The sequence below is a fragment of the Schistocerca piceifrons genome, chromosome 5, assembly GCF_021461385.2.
Source record: "Schistocerca piceifrons isolate TAMUIC-IGC-003096 chromosome 5, iqSchPice1.1, whole genome shotgun sequence".
NCBI lineage: Eukaryota > Metazoa > Arthropoda > Insecta > Orthoptera > Acrididae > Schistocerca > Schistocerca piceifrons.
Window position 1 is genome coordinate 332,049,988 of NC_060142.1, and position 15,794 is coordinate 332,065,781.

Here is a 15,794-nt window from a genome sequence, read left to right on the forward strand (position 1 = left end):
AATTTCCATTTCATAGTAAACCACTGTGGTTGTGTAGTTTATTTCTTTTACACAGTACTGCTTTTTGAAAATGATGAATCTGGATTAATATATTGCATTTAATTCATATACCCATTAAATGAAAACTTGTTTCTAGTGATATGACTAAGCATACAGCATAGCGTGACAGAAAACGCATTAGGTCAAAAACAGACAGTTTTCAAGAGCAAAAATGTACACACAATATCATAATGTAGTAGCACAAAATGTAGAATAGTCAAGATATTGGGATATCATAAAGCAAAATGTCAACTGGTGTTAGTTATATCTTAAAGATTTCATTGTGCATACCGAGAAAATTCTACTTTCGATAGGAAAATCATCATATATACATAAAAAATGAAAAATGCACATGGTCTGATATATAATGAGAAGAAAAGCGGCCTGCTAACCTTATCTTGCCAGGCATGTGCCAAGAAAAAATATGATCGTCATCAGTAAGTAGTCACATAAATATCAGGAAATGGCATTACAGTGAGATAAGTCATAAAGTATGATTATTCAGTAAAGGGTTTAATATTGGACATATGGTGATTGCTCATGATTTTTCTGATTCTCAAAGTTTTGACATGTACCACATTGGGGTGATGAATGCTACGAATTCTATGTATAGAAGCTCAAACTTACTGCATCTACTCTTTCTTCTGTTGGATAGATAGTGTGTGTGTACTAATACCTTCTGTTCCATGTGAAAGTCACGGCATGTACAAACCTGTTTTTGCTGTCTTCTCCAGCACTTTGTGGCACGTTTGATGTTGTTGAGCGCATTGTCAATTATTTCGTGGTGGCGTAGTAGATGAGTTGTAGGAAACGATACTAATTGTTTAATTTTGTTTCGTGGTTCAACGTTTTTCAGTATAACTGTCGGGGCGCGTCAGCCCCGGATCGAATCCGCTTGGCGGATTAACGACGACGGCTGGTGTAATGGCCGGCCTGGATGTGGTTTTTAGGCGGTTTTCCACATCCTACTTGGTGAATACCGGGCTGGTCCCCACGTCCCACCTCAGTACACGACTCGCAGACATTTGAAACACATTCACATTATTTCACGATTTTACACTAGACACAGGCAGTGGGGGTACACTAATTCCGTCCTGGGGGGTATGGGAAGGAGGCAGGAAGGGCATCCAGCCACCCCTTAAAATTAACCTTACGAAATCCGTACTTACCCTGCTGACCCTGCGCGCAATGCGGGATACAGGCAGTAGCGAAAGAAGAAGAAGAAAATAGCATAGTAGATTCATTTTATTTGTAGTTAATTACGATCTGGAATGAAAGTCTGTGTGTATCCCAATCAATATGTGTGTTATGGCAGTATATTCTACACAGTTTACCAATTTCTTTCATCAATCGTTCAGAAGGCTTCGAATAAGCGTGTTACCTGGATATATAGATTGGAGAAATGATTCTAGCTCGTAACATAGGTGTCCATATCACAGATCGAAATTGTTGCCCATTATCAGAAATTACTTTCAATACATGCTCTACATGAAATAGAAATTGTTTTACAAATGCATTCGAAATAGGTTTAGCAGTAGCTCTGCATAACGGAGTGAAGGTAACAAATTTCGAAGAGAGTTCAACAGCAACAAAGATGTAGCAAAAACCTCTATTAGATCTGGGAATCGGTCCAAAAATGTCTACAGCGACCATACGTCTTAATTTAATGGGTACAATGGGATGTAACAGAGGAATATATGAAGTCGTGTTTGATTTAGCTTTCTGCCAAATTTTACACGGCGCTAAAACTCGAATACGTTTCTCCATGTTGGCCAAATAACATTTCTGTCTCAGTATAAGAATACATTATCTGGCTCCATAATGTACATAACTTAAATCAGCATACCAAATTAATTTGTTAACAAGTTCGTCACGAATACATAATAACCTGTTGTTGCTGTCTGGGTGAGAGTGGCGATACAGAATGTTGTTGCGTACAGTATAATGGTTTCTAATGGTAACGTTATTCCCGACTTCCCAAAGGTGTTTAAATTCTTTCCATACACTGTCTTTGCTCTGCTCTTGCGCTATGTCTTGTAATGAGGCCGAAATGAAATTTTCAAATTCAACTTGTAGAATATACATGAGGCTAAAATTTGCTTGGTAAACGTTTGTGGCGATGTCTTTCTGATTGCTCTGAGAGAACGGGATAGTGCGTCTGCTACAATATTTTTGTACCGGGAATGTGAACAATTGTGAAATTAAATTCCTGTCAATAAAGCTTCCATCTGCATAACCTGTCACGTTTAAATTTATCGGAAAGTAAAAACTGAATAGCTGTATGATCTGTATAAACGGTAGTACGCCTTCCATAAAGAAAATGCCTAAATCTGGTAAATGCCCATACAACACATTATGTTTCAAGCCCTGTAACAGAATAACTGAGTTTAGCAGGGGACAGAATGCGACTTGTAAAGGCGATGTTTCTAATTATTGTAGCACCGTCTTCTTCAATTTCCTGAAAATTGTATATGCCTATAGCTGTGTTAGAACTGTCGGTGGCGATGGAAAAATTTCTGGTACGATCTGGGTGCGATAAAAGTGATGTGTTCAACAAGGCATGTTTGAGATTAACAAACTCCCATCACTAAATAGCGTTTTTACTCGTCAACTGGCATAATCTAGGGGTGTCTAAAGCAGAGTAATGAACAAATTTACGGAAAAAGTTAATTAATCCCAGAAAGCTGCATAGTTGTTTCTTGGTCGTTCGAACAGTAATGTAACAAAACTTGAAGTTTTTCCGGGTCAGGCGCAATGCCTTCTGCTAAAATTACATGTCCAAGAAATTTTATGGAAATTTTGGCAAAGTGTGATTTGCTAGGATTAGCTGTGTGTCCTTGTGCACGAAAAGTTTGCAACAGTTGGTCAAGAATCAAACTGTGTTCATACCAGTTAGCTTCTGCGATAAGGATGTCGTCTACACACGTTGTGATTCTGTCTCTAAGTTAAGTCGAAAGTATAGTGTTCAAACCGCGAATAAGTGCTGCTGAAGAAATTGTTAGACCGAATGGTAATTTGCAAAACTGATAACAATCACCAAAACAGAAAAATGCTGCGTAATTTCTGCAGTTTCGATGGAGCTGAATTTGCCAAAATCCTGATTTTAAATCTAATGTGGAACAGATAGCAGTACCATGAAATTTCTGTAGAAGTTCTCCTCGTGTCTGTGGGCGATTCGTTTCATTAATAATAATGTCATTGACACGACGCGAATCAAGTACGAGGCGAAGTGAACCATCTTTTTTCTTAACAATATGGAGCGGGTTTATGTACGGAGTCACTGTCGGTTCAATAATACCTTGGTCAAGCATATCTTGCAATTCTTTATTAACTTGTTCTCTGTGAATATATAGAATGGGATAATGTTTGGTTATTAACGTGTCGTGCTGTTTAACTTGAAATTCATACATAAAACTTGAAACACGTATGTAACGCAGCAGCGATGGCGAGGCATTGTAGCATCTGTGACCAGAGAGTTTGCGCTTGACCGCGCGAGTGTTGCGAGCGGTTCTCAGTCTGTCGGTTAGTCGTTGCGAGTCTGTAGCTCTGTCTAGTTGAGAGCAGTACTCTGTCAGTAGTCGTCGCGTGCAGTACGCTAATAGTCGTCATGCAGAGCGGTCGGTCAGTAGTAGCAGCCCAGTGCGGTTGTGTGATGTAGGCGGTCGGCAACACTGGTCAAGATGGTGAATAAGGTATACTGTTAATTAATATAATCATTAGATAATGAAAAATTTTATTTATTGTAATTATTCTCCAACAAGTCCCCCAATAATAATTTTTATTTCAAAAGCATTCGTTCAAAAATTTAATTTTTTATTGAACTAAAGATTTCGTTGCACTTCCCATTTCATTCCACTTCTTTTGAAGAAAAATTTCACTAGAATCACAAAAAAAGAGAATATTATTATTTGCAATGCAGTTCCTCCAAGCGGTGCGCAACAACAAGAGCAGAAATGTGACATCCATTTATTCTGAGGTAAGACTTTAATTCTGATTGTTTTGCACAGGGTCAAAGACCGATATTTCGGTTTAATTGTATTTTCTTGTCACTGAATGGACTTTAAATTTTGTGAAGAATTTATATTCGAGTCAGATTACGTATTTCACATTTTTGTTGTCATTGTCAGTACATTTCATTGTGGGCAGGTTACGCTTAGCGCAATGTCCATTAGCATTCATAATTAAATATTGTCATATTTCTTTCTTTCAAATTTTTGTGGGGAGGTTACACTCGGCTCCCATTTGTATTAAGTATTGTCATGTTTATTTCCCTTTTAAATTTTGGTGGGGAGGTTACAAACTGGACATAGTACCAGGGATGTTGTCAAAAACTGGAGCTTGCTGTAGAAGAATATTGCTTAGTTGAGTACGTTCGTCAGCTGTATTTGCACTGCTCTGTTTTACTTTATCAGAAATCATTTGCATAACGTCATAGTCGTCTTCGTCTCGTGTACTGTAGTAGTGTACATACGTATCTCTGAACAATGTGGAATGACAGTCCTTGCTACGCAATGTAGAAATGACATCTGTCTGATTAATTGCCTGTTCTTCTGCTGATAAATCGTGCTGAAATTCTAATGCCAGTTGTACGTTTTCACGCTTTAACATCAAATAGAAATTTTGAAAGTCAATATCTGCGTCATGTTGTACCAAAAAATTCGTACCTAAAATAACGTCTGTTGTCAATAAGGGAACAATTCCAAAATTTGTGTGGGACATATGATCTGCAATAAAAAATGATGAGTGTGTCTGTAATTTTACATCTACTCCTTTACCAGATACTGCTCCTTTTACTTTAGTTTTGCCTAATGGTAACGTAGGATAGGTGTTCTCTTTGTTACATTCGTTGAAAGTTTCTTCATTTATAGCTGACATAGGTGATCCAGAATCGATTACTGCTGAAAATGTAGATGATCCAATCTTTTCTTCAATAACAGGGTGGGAAATGGTTTTTGGAATAACTGGTTTTTCATGTAAAAGTTTATCTCGGATGTCGTCAAAAGTAATAACGTTTTCGTGAACAATATTCTGAGTTTCAAAAGTATTGCTTATGGTGGTGGAAGATGCAACCTGTACTGTATCTAGTCGAATTCTTTCTGACGTGCTGCTATTCGCAGGGGGATGCTGTAGCATTTTGACTATTTGTAGTGTTCTGTTATTTCGTCGTGACGTATTAGGTTTGGGATGATATCGACTGTCAAGTTCATTCATAATAATCTGTTGTAGTGGTTGATTCTGCTGCTGATAAGACCTACTGTTGTTAAATGTACACTGAATTCTTTGCTCATTACCTATACGGCGCGTTGCGATAGGAGTTGAAATGATGTGGTCTGTACGTAGTGATTTCCTTGTTGCTGTGGGTTACTATCTGTCGGAGCCGACGCTATATGTGTAGGCCGCGAAACATTAAAGATTGGTTGACATAGCACATTATATTGTCGGTTAGGTATGCTAACCGGCTGGTTTTGTTGCTGTTGTGGCGAAAAGCCTTTGTTGTTGCCAAAATGTGTTTTCTGTTGCTGATAATTTTGATAATACTGTAAAATAAAATTTTGTGTGTTATTAAAGTTCTGGTGGTTGTCATTCCTGGAGCGTCTATCACCTTTGCTATTAAAATAGCGTGGCTGGTCGTCATTACCGTATGCTTGTTGGCCTTGTTTATGATGTGAAAAACTTTTTTTGTAAAGGAATAGTCTGATTGCTCAACTTCCAAAAGCTGTAACAGATTTCTAAATCCTGAAATATTTTCTTTCTGCTGTTCTGTTAAAAGTGACACTCTTAACGATCGTGGTAATTTTGAAATACATACATAGTTGGATAAGTGCTGACTCAAAGAATGGCTCAGATAAATAGTGGTTTTTCTGTACCATGTGTTCAAAAAATTGCGTGACAGTGGAAAAATTTGAGTTCTCATAATTCGGTAAGATAATTAACTGATCCTTGATTCCACGCTGTGTCGTCTTCGACCAATACGCTGACAGAAAAGTATTCTGAAATTCTTCTACCAAATAACATTGTCTCGCGATCGGTCTCATACGAGTCACCGGTTCACCTTCCAAAAAACTGCATGTAAATTCAGGTTTGTGTGTTACAGGCCAAGTTGGTGGAAAGGCAAAGCTAAATTGTTGTATTCAATCCAAGGGGTACCTGTGTTCTATCATTTTTAAATATCTCAAATTTCCTAACGGATAGAAAGTGCTTATAATCAAAATTATTGTCCCTGAATGTCTGAGCAGGTTCAAGACTGTATGATAATCTGTTTGCCTGCGACTGTTCGGATTCTAAGTCCCGTGCTCTCTGTAAATTTCCTAAGTTATATTGGCTGTGTGAGTGTGACAAATGTTCAGTATGTGGCATATGCTGCGACGTGTTAGAGGCTGAGACATTTTTCATTTCTGTCACTTCTTGCTCTAAAGATGACAATTTATAATGCAATGTATTAATGGACTTTCCTCTCTCTTTGATTGTCTGCTGTATGTTTTGGAATTCGGTGTTTGATTGATCGAAACCGGTCACGTTGCGTCTGATTTGGTTCCAATGTTATTTTCTATAACGCCAGTACGACTGGCCAATTCATCAAATTTTTCAGTCGGTGCTTTTACCTGATCGTCATTTTTAGTGTCAGAAGCATTAATTTGTTTTCAATTTCTTAACGTCTGCTTTAATGGCATCATAATCCTGTACTAATTCCAATTGTTCCAATATGCTGGTCACTGTCTGAGAGTCTACTGTGTATTTATTTTCCATAGTCTGAATATCAGTGTCTGTTTTTGTTTTTAGATCGGAGATTTCACCATGCCATTCAGTGTTCTACTGTTCGATAGTATTCATTTCGTCTGATACTGCAGTAGTGTTGTTGTCTACGTATGTTTTTGCTTTCGTAAACAACTTACGCTTGTCATCCTCTGTGTAGTAATTGTTTCCATGACTTGTTTCTTTACTTGGTTCTGTTCGTGTATGAATTTACAGTAACGCGTTTCACTGTTTTGTAATTGGTGATTAATAAGTACGACAATTTGACTGTTCTGTTGTTCAAATTTCTTGTCTACTTTCGCATCCAGTGTGCGTGAAAGTTCTGCTGACATTAATTTAAACGCGTCACGTAACTGTGTTGTGTTTTGTGAACATTGTTTAGCAACTGCACTGATTTGATCTCTAATTTTGTTGTGGCAGCATGTGAATTGCGTATCTCTTCACTACTTTTCCTAGCATAAGCCTTAATTTCCTCACGTAATTGTTCCTTAGTTTCATTACATTGCACGGCAATGGCTGTAATCTGTTCATTAATCTGTTTGAAGTTTTAATTAAGTTGTTTGTTCGATTCATTAAGTTGTCTATAATTGTTGTCTTGTTTTTCATTCGACTGTTTGAGATTTTCATTAAGTTGTAACAATACTGCCATAACTTGATCCATGTCAAAATTAGCGACTGTATTCTCTGTCCTGTGGTGATGGTGTATCTGCATTTGTCACGTTTTGTGTAACCATTTGCTCATTGTCTATTTCTTGAAAATGTTTGCCAATCGGATGTGCACCGTTGGCTACTACATCGAAATCAGATAAATCTGACATATTTTCAGTACATTGTTCATCTTCGTTGGAAACATTTATCTTTTCACTGAGTAAATTTCGTAAATCAGGTGTGTCAAGCTGAGCAGCGTTCGTTATAACAGAACATGACGCATCATCAATTGTCGTTACATTTGCTGTGGACATAATTTAATTTGTTTGTTCATCATTGAGAGTAGAATCATTACTGGTGGTAGGCACTCACTGATTATCTGTAGTTCGAGGATTTTCTTTATGACGCTGAATGTCGCTAGTATTATCAGTCGAATTATTCAAGTCGGCTTTTTCACTCACTGCACATCGCGATGTACTGTTTGCAGTTTATCGTGGCATTTTCACAAGTCGAAGGGAGGCACAAAATCAAACAAATACAAAGCAAAAATGGAACAAATACAGTAACAACAAACAGCAATAAATTTCCGATGATCTATGAAAGAGGGAGTGACAAATTAGTTAATGCGTTGTGCCAGATGCAAACTACGTTTAACATTAGGTAAATAAGAGAAGATATTTAGCTGACTACTTCTCAGAAATTCACAAAAAAAACAACAAAAAAATTCGATCCTGGCCGCCTGTCGACAAGTGTAACCTCCCAAGAGAAAAAATAATTATAACATTCACATTTAGTGTAACCTCCCAACAGTTTATTTAAACCCGTAACCTCCCTATAAAAATGTGACTAACCTCCCTATAAAAATGTGACTCATATATAACCTTTCAGTAACTAACTGACTGTGAATCTAAACTGGTAAATTTGGACGTCAGGAGTGCTACGTCATGGCCCTGAAAGATCATTCTGAATAAACTGAAAATTCTTACCTCAATGAAGTCGCCAGATAACTCGTATATATCTGCTCCTATAAGAAACATTTTTAGGCACAGCCCAGTGCAATGCTGGCCACTAGATTTTCCATGTATAAAAAGAAACAACTGATTTTTCTTTACGATAATTGGGATGACCATGGATACGAGAAAGTAGTAAAATCTTTAAATTCAGATGATTGATTGTCAAAAGTTATGTTTATGAGAAAGATTATTATTAAAAGATTTTTAAAAACATTTACATGGGACTTGATATAACAATAGTACAAAATCAATTGTTACAAATTACATATGCGCGTGGCTGCTTTTACCTTATACTACATCGCTCAGGCACAACCGGCCCAACCAACCGACTGCGAGCTTCTACTCCTACTGCTAACACAGCTCCTACTGCAGCCCACACTGCTCTCTGGCTTGCGATTCTATTATAGCTTACAATCGCAAGCAGCACGTGAACAATCCATCGAAATTACATCTTCTCGAGTGTGCTAGCAATAAATTGCTTAGTCATGGACCTCTTACAACATGTAAGAATAGATACATGTAAAAAACATTTGTGAACCAACCACAGATTAGTTCTCGGACCATCGTGATTTGTAATCTGGCGCTTACCAACTGAAACGTAGAGCAAATTTGAAATGGTAGTATTGACACTGTTATTAATTACTGAAACACTTCGGCGCGCATTAATATCGTTAAAAACTCTTAGTGGATTTTCCAAAATCAAATGTCGGCGGTACTTTTATGATGAGACTGAAACACTTCACTGCAGGCTATTTATTGTAGAACGTTTTCTTTCAAAGGCTGGGATGGTGACAGGACGGTAATTGTGAGGGTGAGCTGGAGAATTCGGGCTTGACAAGCCGTAACATTTTGCTATATAGCACTGTGGTAGACGCGTAGGCTTTTGTATTATTATCCATTTACTGTTATCATTGGTATTAGGTGTGTAGACAACTACTGTTTTAGTAATTTCTTCGTCTGAAAGGTTCAGAATTCGTCGTTACATTGAAACCTTCCCGGCTCCTCTATATCTGTTGTGTTATTGATAACCTTCCCTTTTACAACAAACTATGAAACCATTCCTTAGGATTTCTATCTCTTGCTTAATAATAACAAATGAAATCTTCCCTTTGAAATTTATTCTCTTTCTCTATCTTCGCATACAAATTTAATTCCTGCTTACTAAAAGTGATTATCTGATTATTTCGACGAAACATAGATGTGTCGTCGTCGTGGCCCTCAGTGGTTATCTGCAATAACCCAAAACTGTTCCTTACCTTTTTTACTGTTACTGGATCGCTATCTGACTGCTACATCGAACTGCGACATGAATATACTTACTCTGTTTTACTATACTCTATTAGCTGCTGGTGGGCTTCCATAATAAGTGGCTGTATTTATTACCAAAGCTGACGTTATTCTTTAATAGCAAAGCTGACGTTATTCTATAATTAATTTGACTGAAATTACGTAATTCATAGTTAAACTTTTTCTTCACAACAATAAAATTTTGCAAAGTTTTACGTTGGTGGTTTTTGGGATGGATTATAATTAAAAATGCAATATTGCTGGCAAAAGTTAATTATATTCTGAATGAAACTATTTTACTAACGTTCAAATGAGACTTACTTTTTACAATAATCTTACAACTATCAATGCGCAAACATACCTTCAGCAGTCTTGAGTTTCTCAAAAAATTTATTCAATAATATTAGATCCTCTTATAATAATAGTTAGCTGATGTCTCTGTACATCCGTTTATAATCTCTTGTAAATCATAGCTAGTGGCTGGCAGGCACACCGCTCCTCTCAACCTCTCGCTTCAGACCTGCTACCGACTCGCTTCACATCTCGCTTACTACTGACTTCCTACGAACGCTAAAGTGCGGTCTCTCCTGCCAACAATGCTTTCTGGTGCAGACTATCCCTGCTCTCATTAAAAAATGTATCAATGCACGGTCTTTCCCGCTCTTTTCTTAAAATGTTTCCATACGCTGTCTCTCCCGCCCTTTTTTAAAATTATATCAATTTGCGGTCTCTTTTGTCAACAATACTTTGGTGCAGACATTCCCTGCTACCACAATTATTTCCGACATGACAAATATTAATTATTCCTACTTAATCCTATTAATAAAATATAAACATCTTTCATAAATTGTGATTTGACAATAAGCAATCGAAATATACTCGTCTTACAACATGATCAAGCAATAATTTTGATGACGGTGCGTGAAAGCCACTAACGTTCTATTTTGCGCATTTTAGATTTTCTTTAGTAAGGGTATTTACATTCAGATATCCATCTTTCCTTACTTAACTGAATTAGCTTTAAAGTTATTAACGTCTGCTTGATGTATTCTGTATGAAACACAATTTTTTTTTATTTTGTTCCCCTTCTGGATTATTTCGGTGTATTTGCCAGGCATCTCATTGCAGTTGGAAAACTCTATACATCCACGTACATGACGTCTACATTTAGCAGTTGCAGAGCATTTGCTGCAGGAGTCGACGTAGATATTATTGTGATGCCCTCACTTGTTCACATATCCCTGTTAAGCGTTTAGGACTCCTGTGGCATTGAGGCTGCGTTACATACCCTGGGAGAGATGGCAACGTTATGTTAAATGCGTGTCGACACTGCTCTCATCTTTTTCTCCCCTTGGGTGTTGGTTTCCCTTCTTCGTAGTAGTTAGTCAATGAGTTACTATAAAGAGCGGAAAACTCTCACTGAACGACCCGCCATTTGAAGTGACTAATCATTCCTAAAAGTATATTTGTTACATCTTTCTCTTTCTGTCGTCTTAAGTACACGTCCAGTTACAAACCGACAGTGTTGACATTCAATTACAAGTACAAATGTTAGGGAGAAGGGTGCTCATGGCACCATGGTTATAGAGGTCACAGTTTTCTCACTTTCATCGTCATATGTTCTGACTGAATGGCTGCCACCTTTGATTAAGACGATTTTTCCCTCAAGAAAAATTTCCTGGATTTGGCCAGGGTGCAGCAACTTAAACACACGTTTCCACAAACTTGACCCTAGCCACTCAGTTACCAAGTTACTATGGATATCATTACACGTAAGTAATTCAAGATCAAGTTTTTCCGTATTTAACAATGTTATGAAAGGAAAGTTGCCATTCACCATTTAACGGTGAAGCTGACTCACACATAGGCATAACAAAAAGAGTCTCAGAATTAAAACTTTAGGTCATTAAGTCCTTCGTCAACAAAAGATGACAGACACATAAACGTGCCCACACACACACACACACACACATACACAAACACACACACACACACACACACACACACACACACACACACACACACACACACACACACACACACACACACAACAACTGCAGTCCCACGCAACTGAAAGCAGTTGGAGCAACCTTCTGGGTTGATGACAACTTTATAGTTACATGTATAAATGGCACAGGTTTACCTTGTATTATTGGGTAACGTTATTAAATACTTTTGAGTGGTAAACTAAATATATACTCCTACCAGCCATTCTTTGTCGCTCAGTGAAAAGGAATAAAATTACACTAAATAAATATCCTTATTATTCTGGAAATACGGATAAAATAATATAAGATGGTGGTTCAATAGATAATACCCCAGAAAACATGTATGAAAACTTAACTGCGGGTCCTGAGGCTTATACAACACTCACCCACTTTTCCACTTGGTAACTTGTTAATAATATAGTAGACAGAATAATATTAAGAAAGAATAAAAATAAACTCATTATTGGTGTAAAATAGAGAATTATTTGCACCAATACATTTCCAATGACACATACATCTTAACACCCCATGGCCTTGAGGAGAATGGGTGAAGAGGAAGGTGATAGATGAAAAATGTCAGTGAAATCACGAATATAAAATTGAGAAAGATGATTCGTTTCATTCTCTCTGGTCCGTTGAATTGTAACTGATACGATTTTTATGATTTTACTTTTTAAAGCCGGATAACCAGATAACATATTCTACACTCCTGGAAATGGAAAAAGGAACACATTGACACCGGTGTGTCAGACCCACCATTCTTGCTCCGGACACTGCGAGAGGGCTGTACAAGCAATGATCACACGCACGGCACAGCGGACACACCAGGAACCGCGGTGTTGGCCGTCGAATGGCGCTAGCTGCGCAGCATTTGTGCACCGCCGCCGTCAGTGTCAGCCAGTTTGCCGTGGCATACGGAGCTCCATCGCAGTCTTTAACACTGGTAGCATGCCGCGACAGCGTGGACGTGAACCGTATGTACAGTTGACGGACTTTGAGCGAGGGCGTATAGTGGGCATGCGGGAGGCCGGGTCGACGTACCGCCGAATTGCTCAACACGTGGGGCGTCAGGTCTCCACAGTACATCGATGTTGTCGCCAGTGGTCGGCGGAAGGTGCACGTGCCCGTCGACCTGGGACCGGACCGCGGCGACGCACGGATGCACGCCAAGACCGTAGGATCCTACGCAGTGCCGTAGGGGACCGCACCGCCACTTCCCAGCAAATTAGGGACACTGTTGCTCCTGGGGTATCGGCGAGGACCATTCGCAACCGTCTCCATGAAGCTGGGCTACGGTCCCGCACACCGTTAGGCCGTCTTCCGCTCACGCCCCAACATCATGCAGCCCGCCTCCAGTGGTGTCGCGACAGGCGTGAATGGAGGGACGAATGGAGACGTGTCGTCTTCAGCGATGAGAGTCGCTTCTGCCTTGGTGCCAATGATGGTCGTATGCGTGTTTGGCGCCGTGCAGGTGAGCGCTACAATCAGGACTGCGTACGACCGAGGCACACAGGGCCAACACCCGGCATCATGTTGTGGGGAGCGATCTCCTACACTGGCCGTACACCGCTGGTGATCGTCGAGGGGACACTGAATAGTGCACGGTACATCCAAACCGTCATCGAACCCATCGTTCTACCATTCCTAGACCGGCAAGGGAACTTGCTGTTCCAACAGGACAATGCACGTCCGCATGTATCCCGTGCCACCCAACGTGCTCTAGAAGGTGTAAGTCAACTACCCTGGCCAGCAAGATCTCCGGATCTGTCCCCCGTTGAGCATGTTTGGGACTGGATGAAGCGTCGTCTCACGCGGTCTGCACGTCCAGCACGAACGCTGGTCCAACTGAGGCGCCAGGTGGAAATGGCATGGCAAGCCGTTCCACAGGACTACATCCAGCATCTCTACGATCGTGTCCATGGGAGAATAGCAGCCTGCATTGCTGCGAAAGGTGGATATACACTGTACTAGTGCCGACATTGTGCATGCTCTGTTGCCTGTGTCTATGTGCCTGTGGTTCTGTCAGTGTGATCATGTGATGTATCTGACCCCAGGAATGTGTCAATAAAGTTTCCCCTTCCTGGGACAATGAATTCACGGTGTTCTTATTTCAATTTCCAGGAGTGTATATTATTTCTTTCCAAAAAGAACTAAATTAAATTTAAACATGAAAGTAAATAAAAAATACTGTTGTCCCTGTATAGGTATCGCACCACACACTGATATATTACTGAAAGGGGCTCTTTATCTGTAACGGAAACAAGCAGTCACTGTAAGACTCAGGTTTATTACCATGAAGCACAAACATATGAATTACTCACTGAGTTGAGAAAGTGAACACAAAATAAATAGACGAAGGGTTGTATTTGCCTCAGGTGAATGAGCACAATAAAATTATCATCAGAATAAGTCGATAATACTTCAAGAATGTTTAAGGGAAAAAACTAGAAAGATAAGAACGAACACAGCAGAATCGTTAAAGTGCATGATACAGCAACTGCTTGGCTGAAAACGTTAAACTTGTGCAGTTAGGCCATCATGAAAGTTAACTAGCATCGTGTCGCCCTAGACATGATGATTCTGTTGATAGCTACTTCTCTCAAACAACATGAATACGGTCTGGCTTGCCATCTGCACTCAGTACTAAAATGGGGACATCCCTTCATACGGGTGCCAGTGTCGTCTGGCAGTAAGTCTTTTCTTCTCAGTGGCCCGTTTTCTAGGATTTACTCTTCCATCCGCTAGCAACAAGTGTCCTCTGCTTTAACGACCTGAAACGTGGTTCTTTTTACCAGTTGTAGGAATGTTGCTGGCAAATTGCAACGGACGTCTCGAGTTACGTTCATTAATAATTTTGTACATAAATTAAACAAACACATACTCCTTCTGATTTGTTATCATTAATCAATGATTCGAATGTGTAGGGAGGAAGGCAGAAAACTTCTCCCAGTCCATGTCAGGATACCGAAGCTAACGAATTGAAGGGAACACGTAAGCAAGCACGTGCGCTCCTGTCAGAAAATTGGTTACAAGTATTTGAAACAAACATTCCTGCGTAGCATGGCTCCTGAGAAAAGTGATTGTTCTAATGGTCTACCTTCACTGAAAGCTGCACCTGGCTTAGATTACTATCTCTTCTAAAAGGATTCCATCCAGCGACCCAAGAAAGACCGGTTTGTTAGGCAGAAAGCCGCTCCCTCAGTCGGCCATTTTGGGGTTTGAGACGAAGCGATTCAGCATTCCTTCCCTGCTTTCAAAAGCAGCTTTCAGCACTGAACGATTTTATTACTCTCCTTATTCCTTTAAGTATACTCCCTTGTTGTGAGCTAGCTAGAAAAAGCTCGCCATGGCTGCAAAAAATGACAGGTCTTCAGTGTAATAAAAGAAATGAAACGGAGGAGTTAAATTAGGTGTGCAGTCACTGGTAATGCTAAATATCATCTGCAGTTATTACGCAGACCATGAGAATGTTCGTATGACATTTTAAAAAATATTGTGTAACTGTATACGATTCTGATGAAATTGTGCTTAGATTCACCTGTAGCCCAAGTTTTTCATATACATTTTAACTGAAACATAGGTATTAATTTTGCTTCTTTTTTCATATGCTCATCATCTGATGAGTATCATACCTTGGATTGAAAGGATAAGACTGGTTCCAAAGTATACACCGAGAAAATACACACGCACATTTATTTACAATCCTCATCACATTCGCTTTCATGGACTGGTGAAACGGTAAATTTATTTGTGGAAACATATAACAGTAAGAAGAAACACTAGATATACAATATTACACACATTCTGAATGTTCTTACAGTACTCGTGAATCAAGGCAGTGCCTCGATGGCCTCAGACACATGGGTAGCTTGATGTCAAGATCCACAAATACTCAAATCAATCTACAATTAATTACTCCATTCACATTCATCATATTATAACAGCAAATCACTAACTCTGTTATAACCACAGTCATGGATTGGACGACCTCTGCAGCATCACCTCGTTGACAGTTGGTAGGTATGAGGCTGTCGTAAATTGATCGAGCATGCCATAAGCAATTGTG